The following is a 7,507-nucleotide window of genomic DNA, read 5'->3' as shown; positions in this document are numbered from 1 at the left end:
AGTGCCATCCCCTGATTGGCCTGCCTGGTCACCTCCCGGAGAGGGAGGCCAGACTGCGACTTAGGCCTAAGCTGTCAGTCGGACATCCCCTTGAAGATTTCCAGACTGCAAGAAGGCACGGATTTTAGTGCACAGGGCCTCTAGTAGATACTTTAAAATATCTATAGTCTCTAGGTGTAAATATATTGCTAGCCAAAAACTGTTTCCCACAGATACTTTATTTTTTTGTTAATCCTCACCTGGGGATATTTTTCTGTTGAAAAAAGAGGGAAAGACAGAGAAAAACATTGATGTGAGGAAAAACACATAGACTGGTTGTCTCCTGTACGGGCCTGGGCTGGGGAGGAGCCTGCAACCAAGGTACATGCCCTTGAGTGGATAATAAAAAAGAAAGCATATGTGGGGACCTAACCAGTTTGGCTCAGTGGATGGAGCGCGGCCTGCAGACCAAAGGAGATGAGGGGTGGCCTGGTGCTGCCTGCTTGCCAGCCCCACCCCCCTCCCGTCCCCCAGTTCCTGTCCCCCTTACCACTCCTCTCCCCCCAGCCCCACCCCCCGCCAACCAGTCATTACACTGTTCGGTTGATTTGCATTTTATGCTTTCATTATATAGGATTTTTTACAATGTGGCTGATTACTCTCAAGATTATAATAATATTCAGTCTTTTTTTTTTTTTTTACTTTGTTTTTATTGTTGACACTATTGCAAATATCTATTTCCTACCCTTTGCCCACCTCCACCCAGCCCACCACCACTTCCCTCTGGCGATCCCACACTGTATCTGTGTGAATGGGGGGTGAATATATGTGCTTTGTCTCATCCCCTCATCCCTTTGGTCTGCAGGCCGCGCTCCATCCACTGAGCCAAACTGGTTAGGTCCCCACATATGCTTTCTTTTTTATTATTATTATTTTTAAGTTTCTTTATTGATTAAGGTATTACATATGTGTCCTTATTTCCCCCATTGCCCGCCCCCCAACACTCATGCCCTCACCCCCTGGTGTCTGTGTCCATTGGTTAGGCTTATATGCATGCATACAAGTCTTTGGTTGATCTCTCCCCCTTACCGCCCCCTTTTCCTTACCTTCCCTCTGAGGTTTAACAGTCTGATCGATGCCTCTCTGTCTCTGGATCTGTTTTTGTTCATCAGTTTATATTGTTCATTATATTCCATGAGTGAGATCACGTGATATTTATCTTTCTCTGACTGGCTTATTTCGATTGGTATAATGGTCTCCAGTTCTATCCATGCTGTTGCAAATGGTAAGAATTCCTTCTATTTTACTGCAGCTTAGTATTCCATTGTGTAGATGTACCACACCCACAGGTGCTTTCTTACACTGCAGAAGTCCAGGGTGTTGGGCATTCTTTTAGACAGTCTAGACCAATGATTCCCAAAGTGGTCTATATCGACCCCCAGGGGTCTATGACAACCTGCAAGGGGTCTACGTCAGCGAAAAAAAAATTTGGGGGTCCATGAAATGAAAATGGGGGTCCACGATAGTGGATCTCAACATACACTGATAGTACCTATTTACTTACATCATATTATCTTATAATATAAAAACATATACATTATTTATAAAAGTACCTATGAAGTAAAAAATTTATTATATATGTTTATAAAATTGTGTAAGTTGTAGGATAAAAACCTGCACATAATGATATACCAGTATCATCTTGTTACAAGCATACGCGCAGTAAACATTCTTGCCAATTTTTGTCTCAAAGCTTCGCGAACTTGCACCGACTTGTTCAATTCGTCACTCTATAAATATGAATGTGAGAAAAATACGTTCATTCATTTCCTGAATCTTGAATAGGAAAGTGCTGAGAAAATATTTAAAAATATATAAACTGGTAGTTTATCATACAAATTATAGTGAATCAGTGTTATTTTGTTTGAGAATGCCGGAGAAAAGTAGGTACATTATTTTTTATTAAATTTTAACACTAAACTTCACTACAGTTAGAAATTTACAAAAAAATCAATATCAGGTAAGTAGGGGGTCTACCCAAAACCGAAAAACATGGCAAGGGGTCTACGGCACAAACAAGTTTGGGAACCTCTGGTCTAGACCATTGGTCGGCAAACTCATTAGTCAACAGAGCCGCAGTTAGCCGACCGCTGGTATAGACTGAGGGAAATCAAGACCCTGAAGATCAGCTACAAGCCAAGTGGAGTGGACCCTGTGAAGTCCTATTAGTCAAACCTTGGATACACCACCCACGAGTAACACCTGTGAACCCTTAAGTGGTCTTTAATTGCTTTTAAAAAGAAACAGGATGGCCGAGATCCCAGCTGGCCAGGAGAAGATCCAGACATCTCAAAAGTAGACTGCTTCCGCCCAAGAGCCCTGACTAGGCCTGTGTCACCCTAAACTGTTACTGTAGTTAGAGTTACTATAGTAACCTAATCAGGTCACTAAACTCTCCATTTTAACTTGCTATTGTTTTGGTTTAAACACTGTGCTGTGCTTTCCTGATGGTGACATTTGCTTGTACGGCCCTAAGCATTCTACTTTGTTATGCTTTCTTGAACTTTTTTTTTTTTTTTTTTTTTTTTTTTTTTTAGAATTAAATCAGAGCCTTTGTTCCCTTATCTGCAGTAAGCAGCTAGAGCAATTACTGTCCCTATTCTGCACAATTGAGAAATGAACAGAAAGGTGCATTTGTAACTTAAGAACCAGCTCAAACTGGCCCTATCCTGTTTCTTACAATGAGAGAGACAACAAAACAAAACTGCAAGTCATGCACCTGAAGTACGTGTATAGGAGAAAATGTTACAAATTAAGTTCAGGACCTAAGAGAGCTGTGGGACATTCCCACTATGGAATACTGTGCAGTTGTAAGAAAGAGGGACCTCTTACCCTTTGGGACAGCATGGATGAACCTGGAAGATATTGTGCTAAGTGAAATAAGCCAGCCTGAGAAAGACAAATATCTCATGATCTCATTTACTTGTGGAAACTAAATGAACAAAATGAATTGACCAATAAAATAAGACCTGAAGGAGGGAGACATGGAGCAGACTGACATACCTCGATGTGGGGTTGGGGGGATGAGAAGAGATAAACCAAAGAACTTACATGCTTACCTGCACAGCCCATGGACATGCAGTAAGGTAATGAAGACCTGAGCTTATTCTTGTGTGTGGTGTGAGTTGGTGATCTAGTTTCACCCTTTTGCACGTATCTGCCCACTTTCCCCAAGACCACTCACTGAAGAGACTGTCTTTACTCCACTGCTTGCTTTTGCCTCCTTTGCCAAAACTTACTGGGCCATAACGATGTGGGCTGATTTCTGGGCTCTCTTGTCCCTGCACCAGGCTGTTTCCATTAGAACGGCTTTGTAGTACAGTTTGATACTCGGTGTTGTGGGCTCTTCTTCCTGTCCTTGGCCCTCCCAATGTGGAGCTGAGATTCCACTCTCCTCAGGGGGACTTTTGCCGCCAAGATATCCCTCAAGCTTATCAGCTAGCCCTCACCTCATTTCCTCCCTGCTTACCAGTCTCCTTGTAGCTTCTTCTGTGAGTCCTTTGGTGTAATGCTCTTATTCAGGTGTGTTTTCAGTGGCTTATTCAGGCTGATCCTCTATATATTTAGCTGTAAATCAAGTCTGATACTGGGAGGTGGTGTGTGTGCAGCTTCCACCTACTCCACAGCCATCTCAGTGAATTATCTTCAAATTAATAACACAGAGAGTCTTCTTCCAAAAATTCCTTTTTTTTTGGTAGAGAATTAGAACCTGGAAATTACGGAGCACACCTGGGGCTACAGAGAGAGATCAGAGAGAGAGAGAGAGAGAGAGAGAGAGAGAGAGAGAGAGAGAGAGAAGGAGAGAACGTGAGCATGAGCCTCTGTTGATTTTATTTCTGAGTTTATTAAGCTGCTTAGCTTCGTTTTCTTGTATCTCATTTAATTTTTTTTTTCAGAACTGCAATTTTTTAATTCTTGTTAGTTAAATTACAGGTGTCCATGTATTTAAGTTTATTTTCTAGTTTGTTTTCTCAGCTGCCTTGTTTCCTTGGTTATTCATGATATCTGATGGATTTCTTCTGTTTAGACACCTGTAAGTAGCATTTTTCTGTTAGGTGGTATAAAAAGCTTTTCTTCCCTAGCAGGTTTGGCTCCGTGGGTGGAGCGCCGCCTGCAGACTGAAGGTCCTGGGTTTGACTCTGCTCTAGGGCACACGCCGGGTTGCAGGCTCCATCCCCACCAGCGAGCCAATCAATGGTTCTCCCTCATCACTGATGTTTCTATCACTCCTTCCCCCTTTCTCTTTTTATTGAAAACAATAAAAATATATTTAAAAGGAAAAGAAAAGAAGAAGTCTTTCTTAAAAAGGGGGTGAAGAAAAAAGTCTTCCTTTAGTGTCCAAGGCCAACTTCGTGTTGTCTTTCTGCTGCGTCTGCAGCCGGGGCTCTGGCTCCCGGGTCCCTGCCCGGCGCTGAGATGCCCGTGTCCTCGGGAGGGTGATCTCCTCTGAGACCGGCCGCCTGCTCCCAGGGCACCGCCCGGCGCGGGCCTGTGTGGGGCAGGGGTTCCAGCCTGGGAATGTCCCCCCGATTCCCTGTCCCCCACTTCCCTGTCCCCCGCTGCCCTGTCCCCCCGCTGCCCTGTCCCCGCTGCCCTGTCCCCCGCAGCCCTGTCCCCCCGCTGCCCTGTCCCCCCGCTGCCCTGTCCCCCGCTGCCCTGTCCCCCGCAGCCCTGTCCCCCCGCTGCCCTGTCCCCCCGCTGCCCTGTCCCCCCGCAGCCCTGTCCCCGCTGCCCTGTCCCCCCGCTGCCCTGTCCCCCCGCTGCCCTGTCCCCGCTGCCCTGTCCCCGCTGCCCTGTCCCCCCGCTGCCCTGTCCCCCCGCTGCCCTGTCCCCGCTGCCCTGTCCCCGCTGCCCTGTCCCCGCTGCCCTGTCCCCGCTGCCCTGTCCCCCGCTGCCCTGTCCCCCCCGCTGCCCTGGAACCACAGTTGTGGACGGCGCAGCCGGGGCGGGCGGGCGGGCGGGCGGGAGAGGCCGGCGGCGTCTGGGGCTCTGCCTCCCATAACGGTTCCCGTCCCCCACCCCCACCCCGCCCCCCGCGGCCTCCCAACGCGCCTCCCGGGCCCGGGCGGCCTCGGCGGGAGATGCCGCTCAGAGGTAGCGCAGTCACCGCGCTCAACCTGAGCTGCACGGGGCGGAGCGCCCCCTGGCGCCTCCTGAGCCCCTTCAGGGCGGGGTGGGGAGTAGGGGGTGGGGTGGGGGGCTCTGCGGAGAGTTTGTTTCTTCAATAGCAGCTGGGACAGTGCCAGAGGCCCCTCTGCGCGCCAGCTCTTCCAGGACGCGGGGCTCTCCCATCCCAGACGGACCGCTCGCTGCTCCCTGCTCCTCCGCGCACGGGGCGTGCAGGCAGCGGTCCCCTTTCCCCTCCCCCCGGCCCCCCAGGAGCTGCGGCGCACGAGTCCCCACGCTCCCCCCCTCCTCCCCCACCACCCAGACTCGCTGGCCTTCAGATGTTGCAATGTGCACATTTCTCAGATGGTTGCATTTATTGATAATGAAACCCTTGGGTGATACCGAGCTGTGCAAATTGATGTAAATTCAAGTGGCGAGATGAGGGGAAACCATCCCTCTGATTTCACTTCATAAATACATATTAACAGACGTTTAAAATGAAAATGTCAATGGCCCTCAGCCTCACTCAGATTTATTTAAAAAGTAAACTTACCTACACTGGAATACTATCAGATTTGGGAAGGTAACACAATATTTTGCTAAAGCTGCGGGAAAAGGTTATGTTTATACTAGCACACTTAACAGCTCGATGAGGTATTACCTTTTAAAATATTCCAATATTTATTGTAGAATATATATTTACCCCAACAAGTCCACTTATCTGCACGACAGACATACATATCTGCGATAATAGATTAATTCCACAAATAGTCATTTGTTATATGCTATCTACCAGAAACTGCTATTGACACTGAGAAGATTATCAGTGATCAACACAGATGCCCTAATCTGTAAAGCTGAAGAATACAAGTCAACATACACAAACCAGTTGTGTTTCTATACACTAACAATAAACTATCTAAACAGATAATCAGGCCTAGCTGGATGGCTCAGTGGTTGAACATTCACCTATGAATTAGGAGGTCACCGTTCCATTCCCAGTCCGGGCACATGCCTGGGGTGTGGGTTTGATCCCCAGTAGGGGGCATGCAGGATGCAAACAATCAGTGATTCTCTCTCATCATTGATGTTTCTATTTCTCTCTCCCTTCCTCTCTGAAATCTTTGAAAAAAATATTTAAAAAAGATAATTAGAACAATAATTTCATTTATAATAGTGCTAAAAAATAAAATACCTCAAGATAAACTTAACTAAGGAGGTGAAAAGCTATAAAACATTAATGAAATCATGTTCATGAATTAAAATATTTATCATTGTTAAAATATCCAGACAGCCAAAAGTGGTTCAATGTAATCCTTATCAAAATCTCAGCGGTATTTTCTACATAAAAATATTTAAAAGTCTAAAATTCATATATTGATAGAACCACAAAAGACTACAAAAAGACAAAACAACTTTGAAAATGAAGAACAAAACTGGAGACATCATACTTTCTAATTACAAAATGTATTTCAATCCCACGGTACTCAATTAAAACTGGCATGAAGACATACATATAGACCAGTGGAATAGAATAGAGACCAAAAATAAATTATGCATATATATATATATATATATATATATATATATACACACACATACAGTCAACGAATCTTGACAAGAGTGCTAACAATACACACTAGGTAAATAATAGTGTCTTCAAGAAGTAATATTGGAAAAATTGGATATCCACATGCAAGAGAATAAAATTGGAAACTATTTTATACCGTACTTTCCGTTATGCAAGATGAATAAGTTCAAAAAATTTAAACTTATTAAGTTGCACACATTACGCATGTTTAGCTTTGTGCATGTCATTCACATTTCAATAAAATTGTTTTAAAAATAATAATTAAGTGTTTGTATTTTAATGATAATTTTTAAGCTGCTGAATAATATATGTTTGAACTAAACTCCTTTTAATCTTTAAAATTTAGATAGACTCAAAACCAGAAAGCATATTTTGATTAGGGAGAAACACCATTTTCCTAGCAACAAAAGCCTGACATTTACCACATTAATAGGCTTAAGGCAATAAATATGAATATTTTTATAAATGCTAAAAGGTTTTTGATAAAATTCAACATCTATTTCTCACAGAAATCTCTTGAAAAAATAGAAATTTATAAATAGTTTCTAAACATGTAAATTCTAAAGCCAAGATCTTATTTAATGGGGAAACTTTAGAAGTAATTCCAATCAAACCAGGGACAAGGCAAAAGTGCCCAGTATTTTTATCTACTTTCCATGGTTCTGGAGCTATTATCCAGTGCAATTTAAGTAGAGGAAGTAGTAAAGAGTATATGAAGAAAATGAGAAATAGAGATATTGGTATTTATAGATAAATTTATATATATTT

This window comes from Pipistrellus hanaki (genome assembly GCF_964339955.1).
Source record: "Pipistrellus hanaki genome assembly, chromosome: 18".
Taxonomy (NCBI): Eukaryota; Metazoa; Chordata; class Mammalia; order Chiroptera; family Vespertilionidae; genus Pipistrellus; species Pipistrellus hanaki.
Note: the sequence above shows the minus strand (reverse complement) of the source record.